The following is a 22,298-nucleotide window of genomic DNA, read 5'->3' as shown; positions in this document are numbered from 1 at the left end:
AATCTTAAAAGTGAGAAATACATTTACTGAACTGAAAAATTTATTAGAGGCTCTCAACAGCAGAATGAGTCAAGCACAGAAAATAATCAGTGAGCTTGAAGACAGGCTATTTGAAATTATAGGGGAGAAGAAAAGGATGAAAAGAAATGAAGATTGCCTACAAGATACAGAAAATTACCTCAAAAGACCAAATCTAAGAATTTTTTTTTTTTTTTTTGAGAGACAGGTCTCACCTTCGTTGCTTGGGCTGGAGTGCAGTAGTGCAATCACGGCTTACTGCAGCCTTGACCACCCAGGCTGAAAGGACCCTCCCACCTCAGCATGCTGAATAGCTGGAACCACAGGCATGCAACCACCATGCCCAGCTAATTTATTTAGATTTTTGTAGAGACCAGGTCACATTATGTTGCCCAGGCTGATCCCGAACTCCTGGGCTCAAGCGATCCTCTCACTCCCATCTCAGCCTCCCGAAGTACCAGAATTACAGATTTGAGCAACCACACCTGGCTCAAATCTAAGAATTATTGGTGTTCAAGAGGAAGTTGAGCAAAAGCAAGGAGTGGAAAGATTATTCAAAGAAATACTACAAAAAGCTTTTCAAAACTTGAGAAAGACATAAATATCCTGATATGGCTAGGCTTTGCGTCCCCACCCAAATCTTATCTTGAATTATAATCCCTACAATCCCCATGTGTCAGTGGAGAGATGAGGTACAGGTCATTGGACCAAGGGGACAGTTTCCCCCATGCTGTTCTCATTATAGCGAGGGGGTTCTCATGAGATCTGATGGTTTTATAAGTGTGTGGTAGTTTCTGCCGTGTTTGTTCTCCCTCGGGCTGCCTCGTGAAGAAGATGCCCAAGTTCCCTTTTGCCTTCCACCATAATTGTAAGTTTCCTGAGCTCTCCCCAGCCAGGTGGAACTGTGAGTCAATTAAATAAATTACCCAGTCTCATGCAATTCTTTATAGTAGCGTGAGAATGGACTAATACATATCCATATTCAGGAAGATCAAAGAACACCCAACAGATTTGACCCAAATGAAACTACCTCAAGGCATATGTAGGGTCCAGCCCTATGGGGCCTTGCGGCTGTTCTCCTCATGTGTGGAGATGTGAGACTGTAAGAAATAAAGACACAAGACAAAGAGATAAAGAGAAAACAGCTGGACCCAGGGGACCACTACCACCAAGACGCAGAGACCGGTAGCAGCCCCGAATGACTAGGCGTGCTGATATTTATTGCATACAAGACAAGGGGGCAGGGTAAGGAGGGTGAGTTGTCCAAGTGATTGAGAAGGTCAAGCAAGTCACATGATCATGGGACAGGGGGCCCTTCCCTTTCAGGTAGCTGAAGCAGAGAGGGAAGGCAGCATACATACACAGTGGAGTGCTATTCAGCCAGAAACAAGAATGAGATCCTGTCATTTGCAGCAACACAGATGGAACTGGAGGTCATTGTGTTAAGTGAAACAAGCCAAGCACAGAAAGACAAATGTCACATACGTTCTCACTCCTTTGTGGGAGCTAAAACAGTGGATCTCATGAAGACGGAGGGTAGACTGGTGGTTACCAGAGGGTGGGAAGGGTAGGGAAGAGAGGTGAAGGAGTGAGTACAAATTCCAGAGGGAGGGAACGGTAGGGAAGAGAGGTGGATGAGTCGGTACAATCTGTAGTGTAATATAAGCAGGAAGAGCTGGTGTCTGGTAGATCAGTAGGGTGGCTACCGTTAACATTAATCTGTTCTACATTTCCAAATAGCCAGAAGAGAACAATTTGAATGTCCCCAGCATAAAGAAAAGATAAATATTTCAGGTGATAGACATCCCAATTACCTTGATTTGATTATATGAACGTATGAAATTATCACATGTATCCCCAAAATAGGTACATCTATTATGTATCAATTTAAAAGATTAAAAATTTTAAACATTAACAACAACAAAGAGCTAGGGACAGACTGGCCAATCTTGAATGCTGGGATGAGGGCCTCAGGAGTTGAGGGCTGGAGTGAGCAAGGGTCAGGCTCCTCCCTGGCCAGGTCGCCAGAGGGCCAGGGGACCAGCCCCTGTGGCCAATGGAAGAGGGAAGGACAAGGCTTCTGACCCCATGAGCATCTTTTCTCACACAGGGCACAGCCCTCAAAGGTTTCCAGGGGCTGAACAAGCCCAGGAAGGCTGGAGCCTCTTGTCGATTTAATTTACAGTGTTTCGAATTCATTACAGAATAATTCTCTCATCGATTTGCTGCTGACATATTTACTGTTTTTCTTTTCAGATTAGGAAAGATACGGAGATGCAAAAGTAACTTTATGTCAGACCTGGGAGATCTGAAAGTTGCTGGCACTTTAAGTAGTTTTAGTTTAAATTCTGTAAGATGGAAATGACCATCCACAACAAAATTTCAGTACGGTGGGGTCAGTGGAAGTCACATGCTCTGTCTTCACATTTCAGCCCCGCTCTGTGTCCCAACCCCAGGACGGGGGTCACCTGTGCTCCATCAACGCCTCCAGGGTAGGCTTGCCTGACGCTCCCTCTTGCTCCAGAAGTGAAGGCCTCATCCCAAGTGTGACGTCCATTTATTGGTCATGGCTACCCAGCGTTCAGGCCAAAAAGTTCGTAACTGCTCCAAATTCCCTGTGAGGAACAGTGCCCCAGCTTTCAGGCCCTGTGGTTTAGGGGTGCTGGCTGCACCCCAGAGCCAACGTGGAAGATGAGATTCAGGTCAGGGTGATGAGTGAATCCCTTCTACAGGGTCTGGCTCAGGGAGGGCACAGGCCCAGCCTGAGTCCCCCTCCTCCTCCAGGAGCAGGCCTCTGTCTGAGCAGGTGGGACAGGGAGTCTCCCATGGGCCTGAACCCCTGCCACAGCCATTCTGCCACTGAGGGGGCAGAGTCGACCTCAGTCTGAAGCCAACACGGAGGACATGAAGGAGAAGCTGGGCCCTGGTGCTGCAATTACCAAACAATTCCTGCCACGCCAAAGCTTCTCAGTTCTGGACTTTACAGTCACCTGCGTCAGTAAGTCCCCCTTCTGCTTAAGCCAGTGCATGCTGGGATTTCTGTCACCTGCAATTAGCTGGGCCCTAACAGATGTGGGTCAGGACACCCCAACGGGAGCGAGTTGTGTCGGTGGAATCCCTCTCAGAGGCCCCTGCCCCTTCTCCAGGTGGGCAGCCCAGAGCACGCCAGGACGTTATTCTCGTTGTTGAAAGGGTTAAGAATGCATATATGTGTGCGTGTGCTCGTGTGTGTGTGCGTGGGTGCTCGTGTGTGTACCCCAGCACAGTGCCTGGCTCTCACCTCCTGCCCCACCCTGGGCCTTCGGCTGTGTGAGCCATGGCAGAGAGGACATCATCTCCTGCCAATGCCCCCTGCTTGCTGGGAACGTGCTGGGGCTGGGCTGAGCACTGAGGGCGTCTCTGGCAGAGGCTCCAGTACATCCTGTCCCTTGCTCCCTTGGGGGGTTAGCTCCACAGCGTCCTGAATGGGGGCGGGGGTTGCAAGGCAACAGACAGCAAGGGGAAGTGAAGGCCCAGTAATTTCCTTCTGCTACAGCGTCCACAGCTGTGTTCAGGGGCTGTGCTGTGGCCAGGGCCCTTTTCTTCCTCTTTTAAAAATTCTGAGGTCCTCTGGAAAATCTGAATGGCCTTATTTGCCTGTTCTGTGTTTGTAAGATGAGGATAATGACACCTCTCCCAGGATCTTGAGCAAGTGAGACGAGGCCCCAGGCATCGCCGCCATAGGGTGTCTGCACGTGGTGAGTGTCAGTAACACTAGTACCCTCCCGACCCTCCCGACCCTCCCACTGGAACACTATGGTACAACCATAATAAAGATACTCGCTGTTCCTAAAAGCCTGGCTTCCTCACTCCCAAGTCATGCAGTGGTAACCAGAGCTAGGATTACTAACAGGATCATTGCTTTAGTGAATAAAACCAATTTATAATGAAAATTTAATACAACAACAAGAAAATCAATGTTTATGATGCCTGGGGATGGCAGTTCTCTTAAATCAGGCAGGCATCTGCCTGGTACCTTTGTTTGTCTCTAATGCGAGGGTCAGATTCAATTCAGGTTATACCTAAATTGTCAGGAACTCAAAATGAAAGGGACATATTTAAATGAGGATTATGGTACTTTAAAGTTGCTCCTGGCATCTCCCTCAACTGGTCAGGATCCCAATTCCTACCATTTCAGAATCAGTTCCTATGACTCTCACCAAAAGTCTACACTGCAGGACAGGGCGGCAGGGCTGAGCGTCTGCTTTCCCCACACCTGCCCCTGAAGCAGGAAGGCAGGCCCAGGTGTGTCCCAAGGAACCTGAAGGTCAGGGGTCCGGGGAGATGAGCAAGTGTGGGAAACAGAGGTCTCCTCTGGAGTAGATGGGTCTGGAGGTTGGAACGGCAGGGAAGAAGTCCTCACCCATCACTTCCCAGAGACCGGATCAGCCATGGCCGAGCCCACACCACCTCCCAGAGACCAGGTCAGCCACGGCCGAGCCCACATCACCTCCCAGGGGCCAGGTCAGCCACGGCCGAGCCCACATCACCTCCCAGGGGCCAGGTCAGCCACGGCCGAGCCCACATCACCTCCCAGAGACCAGGTCAGCCACGGCCGAGCCCACACCACCTCCCAGAGACCAGGTCAGCCACGCCGAGCCCACACCACCTCCCAGAGACCAGGTCAGCCACGGCCGAGCCCACATCACCTCCCAGGGGCCAGGTCAGCCACGGCCGAGCCCACATCACCTCCCAGGGGCCAGGTCAGCCACGGCCGAGCCCACACCACTTCCCAGAGACCAGGTAAGATACAGCCGAGCCCACACCAGCCTCCCCTCGCACCCCTCTCCCAGCTCACTCTGCTGCAGCCTCAGAGGCCTCCTTCTGGGGGCTTGAACCTCAGGGTCTTTGTGCTCACTGTCCTCTGCCTAGGAAGCCCTCCTTCCCTGTTTCATTTCTTGGGTCTCAGGGTGACTGTCTCATCCCCAGATGCCCTGGGAACACAGTGCAGACCCTTGCGTTGGGCCTCCGCTCATCACTCCCACCTCCCTCTGTGATGATGGGCCTCTCTGTGGATCGCCTGGTTTAAGGACCATCTTTGCAGCTAGAATGTCAACTCCAAAGGGCAGGACCCTGTCTGTCCCACTGTCTTCTGCAGTTCCCCCTAAGCGAACCTGCCGGGATTTCCAGCACCTGCCACAGGAAGTCCCGACTCATGCCTACCGCCCTCCTGCCAGCAGGAGCATGGTCTCAAAGACACTGGAAGTTTCTGGAGCAACAGGGCAGAGTGGACCTCCCACCAGCCCTGGGAAACCTGGACCAACAGCATCCATGGCCCTGATGCCTGGGCTGGACAGAAGACAGTGGGAGAGGAGAGAGCAAATCAGACCCCTGGCAAAGACGACCCTGCTGCTGTCTGGACAACTGGAATGGAAGCCAATGAGTTCCCGACTTCTGTGGGAATAATAAATGCTGGCTGCACATTCCAGAAACTCCAGAGTGTGTCCGAGTGATGAACGAGGGACAGTGGACGCTTTGTTGTTTCTGGGCCTCTGTATTTAAGACCCAGAAGGAAGCATTTCCATAACGCTGGTGCTGCTCGCATTGTGCGCTGTTACAATCTATCATCCCTTCGAATTCTCTAGAGACTTTGCTGAGGGTATTTATCCCCCTGCTCACCAGCCTGGGTCCGTCTGGTCACATTCGGCGTGTGCGTGTCTTCCACCTCACCAGGACAATCACATCAGCTGTGGCATCACGGGAGGAGTGGCGGCTCACCACGGCCTCTGTTCCTGCATCAGCGCAGTTAAGTGGGAGACAGCAGCTGAGAGTGGCACAAATCTGGCATTTCCAGAAAATGCCAAACAAGCAGGCCTGGCCGCTCTTCCCTTGTCCTCACCCTTGCCTGGCTGGACGGTGCGGGCTCATCCTACTACAAGTTGGAAGAGGCCCTGGCGGCGAGGAGTGCGTGAGCCAAACACCAGGGCCTTTCCTCATCTCCTCAGAACAGCCACAAGCTACTTACCCAGATGTGGAAGAAACGGCTTGAGGGGCCACTCAGGATCCTCATTTCAGCTCAGGTAAAAACGGAGGCTGCACTTCTCTGGATGCTGGAGCATGAACACAATGTGATGTTGTATTTCAGCTGGTGATTGAAGCTGGATGGAATTCTCGTCTTTTGTTTTGTTTTACATCTCAGCAGAAGCTATTTTAGAAGCTTGTCCTGAACTATGGCTGAAGTTTAGGGAAGCAGAAAGTAGGAAAGGGTGTTGCTACCACCCCGACAACAAGAAGAAAGCTGCAGGACTGCTCTCCTTGAGTCTGTGGGAACTGAGACTGACCCGGAACCTAGAGGGGGAAAGAGATCGGCGCCTGCAGGGAGAAGAGGCCCGAGCACCTGCCTGGGAGGCCGAAGTGAAACTGGAAATGTGCTAGCCATGGACTGCGGGCTGGTGGGAGACTCAGAGGCACACACAGCAGCAGACCTGGGGCTCCACACCTGCAGGTTCCAGGCCTTTTCTCTGGGAAACCCAGCCTGGACCCACAGGGAGAACTTGGGCCCATCCCGAAGCAGCGTTGCAGTGGGGAGGGCTGGGCTGCTGTGGAGACACCCCCCAGGGTTGATGGGACCATGGCACCAGTGCTGGGGACCCCAGGGATCCCACTGCAGAAAGGGAGGGGAACAAGGAAACAAAAGCAGCTCTGCCCTGAGAGAGGGGAAGGGTCACTTGGGATGCCAGACCCCAGATCCCATTTTACAGCTCCCCACCCCGTAAGGCCTGACCAGAGCATCAGAGAATGTGCCCCCATATCCCACCACCGTGATAAGAAGCCATGAATAAGATGATCAGTGGACGGCAGCTGCTCTGAAGGGCAGCATGGAAGGCGGACCCAAGGCAAAGAGAGAAAATGCAAGGTGTCTCTGGTCTCTAGAGGAGTGGGAAGTCCCCAGTGGAGCAAAGTAACCACAGCAACAACAAACTTCAAACCCAACCGGGTTCCCGACTAGGTCAGCACAGGCCCTCACCCTAGGCGCCCAGAAGGAAAAAATTCCACACATAGTGAAACAAAATCAGCAAGTCTAAAATGGCTGTAATTGGAATTGTAGATGGAGAAGAGAGAATGGGACAAAAAGAATATTTGAAAGAATGATCACTGCGAATTTACCAAAATTAGCGAGAACAAATCACAAACCTAAGAAACTAAAGAACAGCAAGAAGGATGAACAATGACAGCCCCAAAAACAACACCGAGGCACAATGACAGCCCCAAAAACAACACCGAGGCACAATGACAGCCCCAAAGACAACACCGAGGCACAATGACAGCCCCAAAGACAACACCGAGGCACAATGACAGCCCCAAAAACAACACCGAGGCACAATGACAGCCCCAAAGACAACACCGAGGCACAATGACAGCCCCAAAGACAACACCGAGGCACAATGACAGCCCCAAAGACAACACCGAGGCACAATGACAGCCCCAAAGACAACACCGAGGCACAATGACAGCCCCAAAAACAACACCGAGGCACACCACACTCAAACTGCTGAAAACCAGACAGAAAGAAAATCCTGAACACAACCAGAAAGGGGGCGAACGGGAAGCATTCCCCCGGAGAAACAGGGATAAAAGTTACAGAATACTTCTCAGAGAGATTATGCAAGCTTTTTTTCATATGTTTGTTGGCCACGTGTACGTCTTCTTGTGAAGTGTCTGTTCACGTCCTTGGCCCACTTTTTAATGGGGTTGTTTGGTTTATTCTGGTAAATGTGTTTAAGTTCCTTGCAGACTCTGAATATTAGACCTTTGTCAGATGAATAAACTGCAAACATTTTCTCCCATCTGTCAGGGGCCTGTTCACTCTGATGTTGGTTTCTTTTGCTGTGCAGAAGCCCTTTCGTTTAATTAGATCCCATTTGTCAGTTTTTGCTTTTGCTGCAATTGCTTTTGGCATTTTTGTCATGAAGTCTTTGCCCGTGCCTATGTCCTAAATGGTACTGCCTAGGTTTTCTTCTAGGGATTTTATAGTTTCGGGTTTTACATTTAAGTCTTTAAAACTCAACATCACTGATCATTAGAGAAACGCAAATCAAAGCCACAATGAGATGCCATCTCACACCAGTCAGAATGACTACTATTAAAAAGTCAATAAACAACAAATGCTGGCGAGGTTGCAGAGAAAAAGTAACACTTTCACGCAGTTGGTGGGAGTGAAAATTAGTTCAGCCATTGTAGAAGACAGTGTGGCGATCCCTCAAAGACCTCGAGGCACAAACGCCATTTGACCCAGCAATCCCATTGCTGGGTATGCACCTAAAGGAATATAAATCATTCTATTTTAAAGATACATGCATGTGTATGTTCACTATGGCACTATTCACAATAGCCAAGACATGAAATCAATCTAAATGCCCATCAGTGATCGACTAGATAAAGAAAACGTGGTACATATACACCATGGAACACTATGCAGTCATAAAAAGGAACAAGATCATGTCCTTTGCAGGGACATGGATGGAGTTGGAAGCCGTTATCCTCAGCAAACTAACGCAGGAACAGAAAACCAGCTGCTGCGTGTTCTCACCTGTAAGTGGGAGCTGAACGATAAGAACACATGGACATCTGAGGGAACCACACACACTGGGCCCTGCTGAAGAAGGGGTGAAGGGGGAGGGAGAGCATCCGGAAGAAGAAGGGGTGAAGGGGGAGGGAGAGCATCCGGAAGAAGGGGTGAAGGGGGAGGGAGAGCATCCGGAAGAAGGGGTGAAGGGGGAGGGAGAGCATCCGGAAGAAGGGGTGAAGGGGGAGGAAGAGCATCGCTAATGCATGCTGGGCTCAATATCCAGATGATGGGACGATCTGTGCAGTAAACCACCATGGCACACGTTTACCAATGTAACAAAACTGCACGTCCTGCACATGTACCCCCAAACTGAAAAGTTGAAGAAAAAAAAGAAGTTATGCAAGCAAAAAGACAAGTCACATCTTTAAAGTGCTAAAAGAAGAAAACATTCTCAGAATTCTACATCTATTGAAAGTATCCTTCAAAAGTGAAGGAGAAAGAAAGACTCTCCCAGGTGAACAAAACGGAGGGCATGCACTCAGCAGACCTGCCCTGTGAGAAATGGTGAAAGAAGTTCTCCAATCAAAGGGAGTATGATATAGGTCAGAAACTTAGAGCGAAAAAGGTATAAATATCATAAGAATGGAAAAAACGAAGATGACATATTTTTTCTATTTTTAATTTCTCTGAAAGATCAATGACTAAGCAATAATAGTGCTATGGTTGGAATGTTGGTGTCCCCCGTACACCTCATTTTTGGAAATCCTAACCCCCGAAGTGGTGTCATTAGGAGGTGGGGTCTTCGGCAGGTGATGAGGTCATGAGGGTAGAGGAGGCTTCATGAGTGGGATTAGTGCCCTCATCAAAGGTACCCCAGAGAGCTGCCTCCCCCCCCACCACTGCGGACACAGTGCGAAGTTGCTGTTGGTAAGCCAGGAGCTGGGCTCTTGCCAGACGCCAAATCTGCCCATGCCTTGATCTGGGACTTCCCAGCCTCCAAAACTGCAAGAAATAAGCGTTTGTGTTTAGAAGCCACCAAGCTGATGGTATTGTGTTAGAGCAGCCCAAACAGATTATGACAAATAGCACCAACGAATTGTGTGTACAACATGGAAAATGGAAATGCACGGGAACGACCGTGGCACGGGGATGGCAGAGCGGGGTGGGGACATCCTGCCATAAGGTCTGCACGATGGCAGAGGGGTTGGGGACATCCCACTACGAGGTCCGCACGGTGGCAGAGGGGAGTGGGGACATCCCGCTACCAGGTCCGCATGCTTCCAGTGAAGCAATAGTATATTACTTGGAGGTGGACTCGGATTCCTTAAAAAATGAATATTACAAACCACAATTCACAACCAAATGTTTTAAAACAGGTTCTACATAATATCAACTGAGAAGATGAAATGGAATAATAACAAATGTACCATTAAACTCAGGCAAGGCAGAAAGAAAGGGAAAAAACAGAACAAATGGAAAAATACAAGACAACTGACAAGATGGCAGTTACTACTCTCGTTCCATCAATAATCCTTTTAAATGTGGGTGGTCAAAGCCACCAGTTAACATGCAGAGAATGCCAGACTGGACAGAAATAGGCAAGCATCAAATACAGGCTGTTTACAAGAAACCCACTTTAAACATGAAAACATACATCTGCCAGGAGCAAACCAAGGAGAAGGAATACTATGCTAACACCACCTGAAAGAAAGCGGGAGTGAAACACTGATTTCAGGCTAAGTGGACTTCGGAACAAGGAGATTCTACACTGACAAACAGGTACACGTGCCAGGAAGACAGGACGATCCTAAATATCCACTGCCCAACAACAGGGCTTCAAATTACACGAGGCAAAAACTGCCAGGACTGAAAGGGAAAACTGACAAATTCACAATTGGAGGAGGACTCCTCTATTCTGCACTCTCGGAAATTGATAAAACAAGTAGGCAGAAAATCAGTAAGGCTATTGATGACCTGAGCAGCATTATCAACCGACCACCTTGACTTCACAGACATTCCAGGACACTGCAGTCAGTAACTGCAGAATGAGCATCGTCCTCCAGTGCACAGAGGCACTCGTGAAGTCAGGCCATCCAATGGAAACATGTAACTCGTGAAAGTGTGTTCTTGAGGCATAATGGAATTCAAGTGGAAATCAGTAACAGCAAGACATCTGGAAAATACCCAAATATTTGGAAATTGAGCAACACATGTCTAAATAATCTAAAATCAAAAAGGAAGTCTCAAAAAAATTAAGCACATAAATACACATAATAAGCAAATATATAAATAAAAACACAAAAGATGAAAATATGTGAGTTGCGTTTAAAGCAGTACTGGACTTTTAGACCATCACAAGCACAGACTAAAAAGAAGAAACTGTACCATTATTCACCAAGGCTGCAAACTTAACTACCTTCTCAGCTTCACTGTACCTCGAAGGAAGATGTGGCAGTCATTTATTCTCCCGAAGCAGAACTTCAGAATCACTTCATCTTCTCAGGTAGACCTTCGAGAGAGCACACAGTCCACTTTTCAGTGGCAACCTGCCGTCCTCAACAAAGCAAACCACATCTGATGTGCCCACAGGTAGAGTCTGGGTTTGGACAGTTAGTACATTTTCTTCTCTGAATGGCTTACTATAGAATTGAATTTTTTTTTTTTTTTTTTTTTTTTGGTAAATAAACAAGGATGTGACTCCTAAGCAGCCAGCACTCCTCCCGCTACAGCATGGGGTGGGATTGATCTGTCCCAGCTGGACTCTGGCTGTGGAAGGACACCCTTAGATTTTCTGGCTTTGCTGGCCTTCCCCAACAAATGGTTGTCACTGCATAGAACATTCCGGGGCCACTTGTGGTGCCTCAGACACACAAACCCAAGAAAGGCTAGTAATTAAAACTCCCCAACAATAGGGCTGAGTGAAACACACCCTTCATCTTTAAGGAGGAATAACCTGTCTTGGAAGGTTCATTCTGCTCCTTGCAGGCTTGGCGCTGTCAGGTTTCTGAATGTTCAAGCAAAGCCAAAAATCCAGGTTTTGCCCTGAAACCTGATTCTTAAAAGTTGCTAGGCTGATCTCAAACTCCCAAGTTCAAGCAATCCACCTGTCTCAACCTCCCAAAGTGCTGGGATTACAGGCGTGAGCCACCACGACCAGCCTGCCTTCAAATTTTAAATCTCCCCGGTGATGCCCTCTGCACACGAGCCCCACAACCATTGTCCCAGGGTTGATGGATATTAACACAGCGTGACCAGGGGCTCCGGGGGTGAGAGCCCCCATTACCCTGGAAGTAATGTCTCCACAGGAATGACAACAGGGGCTCTAGAAAGGCTGGGAGACACAGGGGTGCTGGGTTCTTGGCGCCGGGCCCCACGCCGTGTGGGTGGTGAAGGAGCCAAGCAGAGCCACCTCGGAACCCCAGCTGTCACTGACCACGGTCACAAGTAAAAGCCAGATGACCAGGGCAACGTCTGAGACAGGGGCCTGTTCTGCCCAGGCCCTGCGGTTCTAGAAGGTTTAAGTCAGCAGGGAGAAAGGGAGAACAAGGAACAGCAGACTTGAATACAACTTCCGCTTCCCACCCTCTGTCACTGAGCATCCCCTAAACCCCCTCCCAACTGACCATGCCTCAGCCAGGAGCTTGGTGACCGAGGGGCCTGGAGTCTGTTCTGAAGACATTTCGTTCCTGCACGTTGGTTGACAAGATGAATGGTCCTCCCAGACCTCCAGGAAGCGCGAGGACCTCTCACTGAAGCCTCTGACACTCTTTAAAGGGCTGGGTTGGTAAAGTGATGGCAGGTGATCCTCACACAGCCCCCGGGAGGTGCTGCGGCCCCTGAACCGGAGGAGCTCAACCGCACAGCCCCAAAGGCATCTCCTCCCCGCAGCTGACAGCGATTCACTGAAAGAAAAATCACTCACACCTGTAATCCCAGAACTTTAAGACGGTGAAGCAGGAGGATAGTTTGAGGCCTGGAGTTCGAGACCAGCCTGGGCAACATGGCAGGACTCTGTCTATAAAAAATACAAAACTTAGCCAGGTGGGGTGGCACGCGCCTGTGGTCCCAGCTACTTGGGAGGCTGAGGTGGGAGGACCCCCTAAGCCCAGGAAGGCAAAGCTGCAGTGAGCTGTGACGGCACCACTGCTCTCCAGCCTGAGTGACAGAGCAAGACCCTGACTCTAAAAAATAATACTTTAAAAATTTTAAAAAGAAAGATCAGCCTTGCTCAGAGCTCTTCATAGACACCACTGATGGAAGCTCAAACTCCACAATCCTTTGCCTTTGCAACAGTCACTGCCTCGCAGGCAGATCTCGCCCCAGAGCAGGTGTGCGCCTTGCCCTGGACATGCGCACTCCACCCATTTGGGTCATGACCACGTCCAGCTAATCAGAAACTCCTCTAGTGGAGGAAGCTGTCCTTGTTTGTGGCTCCCCCAGAGAGTGGCTCAGCCCCTGAGGGTGTGGCCAGGCCCTGACTGATGTGTAAGAGGGAACCTGGGCTAAGAGACGGCTGCAGCCAGGACCCCGCCCAGCTGGTGACCTCAGTGCTGTTCAGGGTCCCCTCGCACACAGCCCACTGCTGCCTGTGGACCCTCAGAACACAGGCCTCCCAGCAGGAGACAGGGCGTGGAAGGGAGCCCAGTCAATGTGGCCAGGATGGTGGGGGTCATATGCACACAGCTGGCACCACCCGAACCTGCCCACATCCCGAACAGCAGCAATGATGGCCTCTCATCCTCTGTCCCCCTGCTAACTCCTCAGCCCAGAAGATGCCAATGAGCCAGACGTGGCCCCTCGTGTGTCTGAGGAGAACTTCAGGGAAGAGGGAGTAAACCCAGTCCCTAAGCGCCTGCCCCTGCTTCGTGCCTCATCAACCACCAGGGCCCATGGCCTCAGTCAGCACCACCAGCTGGGAGCAGCGACAGACGAGCTTTCCTGTTAGAGCTGGGAAAGGAGCAGGGGAGGTAGGAGAGGCAGGGCTGGTTTTATAACATTTATGAAATACACACGTGGAGGAGGCGTCTCAGTCCATTTGGGCTGCCATAACGAAATCCCTTAGACTGAGTCATTGGAAACAACCTCAGACTGAGTCATTGGCAACAACAGAGACGTGTTGCTCACAGTGCTGGAGGCCGGGAAGGCCAAGATCAAGGGGCCAGAGGACTCCATATCTGGTGAGGGCTCTCGGGCGCACCCTCTCACTGCGTCCTCACAGGGAGAAGGGACAGGCAGCTTCAGTAGGTTTTGTATTAGGCCGTTCTCACGCTGCTGTAAGGAAATACCTGAGATTGGGTAATTTATAAAGAAAAGAGGTTTAATTGGCTCACGGTTCCACAGATGTACAGGAAGCATAGTGGCTTCTGCTTGGCTTCTGGGGAGGCCTCAGGAAACTCACAATCGTGGCGGAAGGCGAAGGGGAAGCCGGCATATCACACGAATGGAACACCGAGGGATGGGAGGTGCCACACATTTTTAAACAACCAGATCTCATGAGAACTCTGTCACGACAGCAGCAGCAAAGGGCCGGTGCTAAACCACTCATGAACAATCCACGCCATGATCCAATCACCTCCCACCAGGCCCCACCTCCAACACGGAGGGGATTAATAATTTGACGTGAGATTTGGGAGGGGACACGGATCCAAACCAAATCAGGCCCCTTTTCTAAGGCCACAGATCCCATTCAGAGGGCAAATGCCCATGACCTCATCCCCTCTTGAAAGCATCACTCTTCAAAAGCAGCAGGTCAAAGGGCAAGACCTCCAGAAAACCCAACTGTGCTATGCCTCAGTCTAGGCCACAAACACAGGCTGGGGTCCTGCCCTATGGCCCACGACTTTGTGCTGGTGATCAGTTCACCCACTGGCAGGGACACATCAAAGGCGGCTTTTCCTGTGGACCAGTGTCTAGCTCCCCGTACAGCCACTCTGGCCCTGATGCAGGGTTGCTGTGGAAGGTTTTGGTTTCAGGCACAGCCCAGAGACGCCCCTCGCTCTGACACGGCCCCAGGCTAACCTCAGCTCTGCCCTGACTGGAGGGGCTGGGATGATCAACATTTTTTCATGTATCTGTCAGCCCGTATGTATATACTATTATTATTCGTCAATTAAAAATAAAATATTTTGGTTTGGGTGGGAGTTGAAAGAAAAAACATTAACTTTAATTTGAAAATCAGAAAAGAAATGGGGTCAGGAACACAAGACCCACAATAAGGAGGACGTCAGGACTGGCAAGGCGCCCTCCTCACTGTCCCTGGGGGTCCTCTGCAGGCCACAGGCAGGGCAAGGGAGCCTGTCAGGCATTCTCCGCACCCTGCGGCCTCGCTCTGGGAGTCCAAGGTCCTCAGAGGCAGGGATGTGGAACCACAAAGGGGAGACGGCAGGCTCTGCTGCAGGCACCTCTTCTCTGCACAGCGACCACTCCCCACTTTTCTGTGGTTGGGTGCTGACCTCATAAGGGGGTCATGTGATGCAGGTCTGACCAATCAAGCGATGCCATCCCATTCCCAGCGATTGGTTCTGGGACAAACATGTGACCCACTGTGGCCAATCAGAACCAGGCTGGGACTTGCACAGGGAGTGCTGGGAAACAGTCACTGCCTCGCAGGCAGATCTCGCCTCAGAGCAGGTGTGCGCCTTGCCCTGGACGTGCACACTCCACCCATTTGGGTCATGACCACGTCCAGCTAATCAGAAACTCCTCTAGTGGAGGAAGCTGTCCTTGTTTGTGGCTCCCCCAGAGAGTGGCTCTATCCAGGACCGTCTCTATCCAGGACCCTCCGTCTCTATCCAGGACCCTCAGAGCTGCAAGTGGGTACCAGTCGCCCTCAGGTGTCCATGCTGGGAGAGACCCGGGATGGATCAGGGCCCAGATGGGGGCTGGGCAGCGGGTCAGAGCCAGGACAGGAGGTGCCACAAAGTGGGGGTATGGGGTCACAAGACCAAGCCAATGCAGAAGATCAGCCGAGGCTGAGCAGAAATGCCTGCTACCGCCACTGAGCCTGGAGCCAGCCGCCCCTGATCCCCCACCTTCTTGGAACTTAAGTCCATTTTACTTATGGGAGTTGAAGCTGATCTGCTGTTCTTTAAAAGCTTCCTCTCTGTAACTGTGTCATTTGAAGAATATTACACAAATGGAAGCATTCAGCCTGGAGCATTTTGAGACCAGCCTTTTGCACTATTCTCTTGCAATCTGTCCAAGTCGTTACGTCATCAGATGGGAGCCGTTCTGGTGCTCACAGTCAGGCGAAGCTGTTCTCCTGGTGAACCCACACTTTACGGAACACCTGAATCACACAGAGCCATCTGTGACATGATGAAGCAAGACAAAAACAAGAACAACTGTGATCATATCAGATTACAGACAAAATACGAGCATGTTCCAAACCACAAAACAATCAACATTCCCTCTATCTTGGCCAGTGTGAGAGACTGCAGCCTCAGCACCAAGCACAGCCGCAGCCTTGCTCTGCTCTTCTTAGCTTCTATCTAAGAATTGTTAAGATGCCTGTCTTCATCCATTTTCTGCTGCTATAACAGAATACCACAGATTGGGACCTACAGTGGCTCGCACCTGTAATCTCAGCACTTTCGGAGGATGAGGCGGGCGGATCACTTGAGGTCAGGAGTTCAAGACCAGCCTGGCCAATATGGCAAAACCCTGTCTCTACTTAAAAAAAAAAAAAAAATAGCCAAGCATAATGATGGGTGCCTATAATCCCAGCTACTAGGGAGGCTGAGGTGGGAGAATAGCTTGAACCCAGGAGGTGGAGGTTGCAGTGAGCTGAGATTATGCCACTGCACTCCAGCCTGAGTGACAGAGTGAGACTCCGTCTCAACAACAACAACAAAAAAGGAATACCACAAACGAGGAAATTTATAATAAACAGAAGCATATTGGCTCACAGTTCTAGAGTCTAGGAAGTCCAATATCAAGGGGCTGGCATCTGGTGAGGACTTTCTTGCTGTATCATAACATGGCAGAGAGACAGAGAAGAGGTAAACCACCATAATAGCATGAATCCATTCATGAGCTGAACACCTCTTAACAGTCCCACTTCCCAACGCTCTCACGTGAGATTTGACGGGGGCAAACATTCAAACCATAGCAATGCTTAATCACAGAAATACCCCCCACTTCCTCACAGCATCTAATTCAGAGAAATTCCACTTCGCAAGTCACTTAACACAGGTCCAAGTCCTATGCTAAGTCCTTTTGATGCTCTCCTACTGAGAAGTCCACACTTCCCCAAAGTATGTGTTCTCCCTCACCACAATACATCAATAAACTGAGTTTATTAAAATACACACCAAGGGGCTCTCCCACACTCACATCCTGCCTCCATCTCTCTTGGGAGCACCAGGTAAGGGTCCAGGGAAGACAGCCCACTAACATGTGACCCCTTTGTGTCTCTGGCCCCTGGGGTTCTGCATCCTCATCCAGGCTCTCAGCGATCTGAACAGTGTTTAAGAAGAATTCTCCTCACTGGCTTTTAGGGCGTCTGGCACCCCCAGGCCCCCCAGAAAGTACATGCTCACATCATGCCTTTCCTTGGAAACACCTGTCTTTCCTTAGCGAGGCGGGGGTGATATTGCTCCCAGTCTTTCCATCCTATGAAGAACTCTCCTTAAATCTCAAGTTACCATTCTCTGAAGTTAAAATTCACGGGTAGAGCAGGTTCCACTGGCTCTGGATGTGTGTTTATTGAACCTTCTGGACTCAGGTTTTCTGAAACCCCCCACCTAGAATAAGAGGCAGTTCATGACTGGAATCTCAGAGGCCAAACCCACATTTAGCCCCAGCCCATCTGACTTGTCTCCCTCACACCCGACCACACTCAGACGTCCTCCCTCCATCTTCTACCTGTGAGCTGCCATCTGCCTCCCCTAGACACAAAGAAGGACTGCAGAGGAGGATTGTTTCTCCTCTATCCTGGGTGAGTCTGTTGCCCCCAGGAGTTTGCACCCTGGGTTGGTGAGTTCATAGAGCAGCCATTACCAATGCTAAGTGTGATCAATACCAGATGTGTTGTTATTTGCGTAATGAATACTAGAAGTGGGTATCTATGGGTGAAGTTGCTAACTTATTACAAACCATTACAGGTCTTAGAAAAGCATTTCTGTTAGCGATGAGGGGACTTTCTAATATATTTTGGGATATGCCCCCAACCCTGAATGTACACGTAGAGGAAACAACAGGCCTGCTGGCCTGTGTCCACAGTCCCCACTTGGCCCTGTTCAGCCTGTGGATCAGAGGATGGCTGAGCATGGTGCTGCCTAAGAAGAAAAGACCCTGCCCCGGGACTTCCCTTTTCCTTCCTCTAATAAACCCTTCAGGCAGGTTGACGCTGGGTCAGGTTTAAAGAAGGAGATCAGGATCTTCCTGGGCTTACAGAAGAGTTTGATATGGGCCATTCTGTGTTTGCCTCCTAATGAATGTCCATGTATATGTGGCAGAATTGGTCCAGAGTTGCCTTATCATAGATTTGTATGCAAACACATAACAGTCACCACTTCAAATTCTCTGGATGTAACTACCGTCCGCCAGAAATAATCTAATAGTTGTCCAAGGACAGATTTATTCAGGCCCTTTAACAACTGTCTGCACTCCAGGAGGGCTTCCTGCGAGGCCGTGACCAGCGATTCAGCCCCATCAAACACGCCGGGACAAAACTGCAGGTGGAGATGGGATTTTGTGGCTCCAGTGAGGGGAGCTTCCCAGATACTCTGAAAGAGGTTTCTGGAACTGGGGGAGGATGGATGGCAGATTTAGTTTGAAGTGAAATTAACCAGCAAGAGTTGATGGGATGTGACTCCCGGAACTCAGGCAAAAACGCCAGCTCCTTACAATTTCATTTCCAGAGCATCAGAACTGCCAAGAGCCTGGGATTCCCTAAGGACATCTCATCTCCCTGGATCTGGGAATAGCTTCCGGGTGCCTGGGCTCTGGATGGGTGTGTGGCGCAGTCCTCACTAGCACATGAGGTGGTGTCTCCATGGGGCTGCCTTAGTTTATTCCTCCAGTGACCTCTCACTGAGCAGCGGGTCTGTCCATGTCACTTCAACCCCAGGTGCTGCATCATCTCACCTCATCCCCTGCTGCCCCCAAAGTGGGTGCTGTGACCACTCCATCCTGCAGAGGAAGCTGAGGCCCAGAAAGCTCAAGTGGCTGCCGGGAGCACTCATGGGCACGGCTGCCTCTCTGCCTGCATTCCTCCCATGACACCTCCCAGACCAGGAGTCACTAAGTACCTCCAAACAGATGACAGCACCTGTAAGGCACCCAGAGCAGGAGAGAAGAAACCTCTCATCTGAGGATGCACCATTGAAAAGGAAAATGCACCACAAGTCTGAAAGGTACCTCTGCAAACGTGCAATTCAAACCAGGCTCTCTAGAGAGTGGGATGCTTCTGCAATGAGAGAGATTGCGCTTTCCAGCATTTCATGCAGAATTTTAAGTCAACGAGGGGCTTCTGATGGATACTCTATCCTGTTCAGAAACCCAGTGAGCTTCCTGAACCCAGCTGCTGCTGCCTGGCTTTCATGCTGAGTATGGGGAAAGGCTTATATTAGAGTCAGACCCTGGGACTCAGGACTGTGGGTGAGCCCAGCATCCCCATGCTCCAGATGGGATAAAAGGGAACAAATGCTGTCGAGCTGTGTTTGAGGAGAACATTCTTCTCATAATTAGTCCCTCAACTTCTAACAGCATCCAGAATGAAAAGAACAGGCCAGAACAGTGGTCTGCGTAACCACGCTTGTTTCAGTGCACACTCAGACGCTGCCTTCTGTTAATGCTTCGCCTTCCGGCAACCTGCACCAATGCAGAAAAGACTAGATTTCTCCCAGTTTCATTATTCAGCTGAAACGTGGTCTCATCCTGAAGCTGTGAAAATGCCCAACTTCCTTTCTCATCTCAAGCACTCTCAATGAGTCCTTTCATGCTTCCACTCGGTGGTCCCTCAGCTTGGCTGAAACCAGCAGCAGCTTCCTAAAGACATTTGAGCTAAAGCTTCTTTTAATTTTCCAAAAAGGAAGGGAAGTAATCTTTTAAGAGCTTGAACACCTGACCTGGCCTTACCCCCACCTTATCATTCCTTTCCTGATTCAACTATGGCCCTATCAGCTGCAGTTTCAAAATGGCAGCACAGACCGCAGACCCACAGATTCCCTTCCCTTCTAACCAAGTGCAGACCCCAGACCCCACAGATTCCCTCCCCTCCTAACCAAGTACCAGTAACCACCTGCCTGGTGCACAAGAGACCATATCATCTGTGCATTCATATAGTCACACGACTGTGATTTACTGGGCAGCTTTTTTGTACTAGGCACTGTGCTGACTGCCCAAAAAAGGGCTACAGGGTCATGATATTGGGCTCCATGTGTGACCACATCTGTTTCTGGGAAGAGCAGAGCTGGAGTTGTTTCTCAGTCCTTCTCGTCCTTATTGTCCAGGGCCCGGGAAAAACCAGCCTTATACGCCACCCCCACTCCCACACGGGAACAATGCACTGGACCAAGGTCATGAATATTCAGACCCTGATGTGATCTTACCTGTGGAAGTCACGGCCATCGGGGGGTGGGGGTGATCAGAAAACTCCTGTTTCCTTATCTAATTGCCTCTCTGTAGCAGATGACATTGAAATGATACAGACTGAAAGATGAGAATCTGTAAAAAAAACAGAACAGAAAATTATGTTGGTTTGTTTCAAGTTGCCTTTCAATCATTCTCCTTTTTTCTCATTCTGTGTTGAGAATGAACTTAACACTTGATAGATATAGACACTAAGAGCTAATATACTATGTGCACAGAGCAAATGTGAAATGAGATACGGCTCTCCAAAGAGCTTAGAATCTAATCAGATAGATAAGAAAGACACAGCCCCACACAACACAAGGGATAATGTGCATGACAATGAACGACCTGGGCCAGGTGTGGCCCTGCGGTGGTGGAGGAGGGAGACCAGCTGGTCTAAAGACATGAGGAGGAGGTTGGAGAAGACAAGATTATCTGGAACTTGAAAAACGATGAGTGTCTGTTGGTGTGGCTGGAACCGCATGCAGTCCCCCTTCTCCTACAACTGAGCCTCATTTTCCTTGATGAGTCACCCATCTCATCATTCTATGTGTTTAGCAGGGCTGATCATTTTCCTGGATCTAAGATGGTCATGTGACTCACACCTGGCTAACTGCATCATCAAAGTCCTTACCAGAGATAGACTCAGGGACAGACATGTAGGCGTGGGTGGACCAGTGAGACTGTCCTGAATTTCATTGAAACTGTCAAAAAAGAAGAATTCTGGGCTTTCTAGGAAGATGCAAATACAGTTGGCCTTCTGTGTCTGCAAGAGTCTGCATCTGTGGATTCAACCAACCACAGGCAGAAAATTTTCAAAAAAGAAAAAAAAAATACAACAATAAAAATCACAAATTTTTAAACTACAGTGTAATAACTATTGATGTAGCATTTACATTGTATTAGATACCATACATAATCTGGAGATGATTTAAAGTATACAGGAGGATGTGTGTGTATTCTATGCAGATCCTATGCCAGGAGGATGTGTGTGCATTCTATGCTGATACTATGCCATTTATATAAGGGACTTGAACATCCATGGATTCTGGCATCTTTGGGGGCTCCTGGAACCAATCGCCTGAGGATACTGAGGGACAGCTGTGTTAGTGAGACTCAGATGCAGGCAGCTATCTTGGTATCACTGGGGACAGCCAAGGCACAAATGAGAAATCAGATCTGTGAGATGGAACAAGACAACATCTTAATACTGTCACTTGAGCCCCTAGATCTAGCCATCCCTGAGGCCATCTCTTCGGATACTTTTGTTATATGAGCCAGTAAATTATAGTTTTTGCAAAAGCTGCTTTGTGTTTTGTTTCTGCCACTTCAGATTGAATTAAAACCAAATAAATCTGCCTGATACTTTGCAATGCCATGTAAGAGTCTGTTTGAGGATTGAGAGTTGGAAGAAAGTTCTAGTATTAAGAATAGTTTTCCAAACTTGATCTGGATCACCCCCAAGAAAAGGCTCCACATTTAAAAACAGCTCTGGGAACTCTGGCCTAACCACAGGGGCCACTTTCTCCACCAGAGAACACCGTGTAGCTTGTTTATGGGCTGATGTGTCTCATGACTCTCAAGGGCATAAGAAGGTGGCGTTTCCCACCACAGGTGCTGGGGGCGCTTGATCTGGCACACACGGAAACACAGCCCTGCCCCCTTCCCCACACCATTATGAACTTTGAGGCCAACCCCTCATGAATCTGATTCTAAATCTGAAAACACACTCCTGGCTGCTTTGGAAGTGGGGCATCGTCCACAGGGTCTGTGTGTGGTGCTGCCACCCTGAGCCTCTGCTCTCTGCTCCTCCCGTCGAGGAAGGCCAGGAGTGAGGTGGAGAGATGGCAAAGGACCAGCTCCTTTCTCTAACCACAGAGCCTCTCCCCCAGGGGGATGCTCCAGAAAAGCAGCTCCCAATGAGGAAATTGCACATCTTGGACTCCTGGAATAAAAAGGGGAGCCGAAGAAACCAACTGAGCATGGCCAGGCCATGCAGCTCTGGTTGCCACCCCTGACCAAGGGTCCTGCCAACCCAAGGGCACTCACCCTGGCAGAAGCCTCAGCCTGGCCCCTCCAGGTGGCAGGAGGAAAGTGAGGAGACAGGAAGGTTGCTCCTGGCTCCAGGACCTGGAGGCCTCAAAGCTGGAGTTCT

The 22,298-nt window shown here is 49.8% G+C and overlaps 1 long non-coding RNA gene across 1 annotated transcript; it reads right to left on the bottom strand.

The window, feature by feature from the left end:
* Window positions 1–5,685: 5,685 nt before the first annotated feature.
* Window positions 5,686–12,478, bottom strand: LOC117090937. The gene is made up of 4 exons (XR_004440154.1): window positions 12,190–12,478; window positions 11,002–11,075; window positions 6,023–6,107; window positions 5,686–5,789 (listed from the first exon to the last, which is right to left on the bottom strand). It is a non-coding gene; the product is annotated as an uncharacterized LOC117090937 (long non-coding RNA).
* Between the last annotated feature and the right edge of the window lie 9,820 nt (window positions 12,479–22,298).

Source organism: Trachypithecus francoisi, unplaced genomic scaffold (assembly GCF_009764315.1).
Source record: "Trachypithecus francoisi isolate TF-2019V2 unplaced genomic scaffold, Tfra_2.0 Lachesis_group11, whole genome shotgun sequence".
Taxonomy (NCBI): domain Eukaryota; kingdom Metazoa; phylum Chordata; class Mammalia; order Primates; family Cercopithecidae; genus Trachypithecus; species Trachypithecus francoisi.
This window is presented reverse-complemented; position numbering and strand designations above follow the sequence as displayed.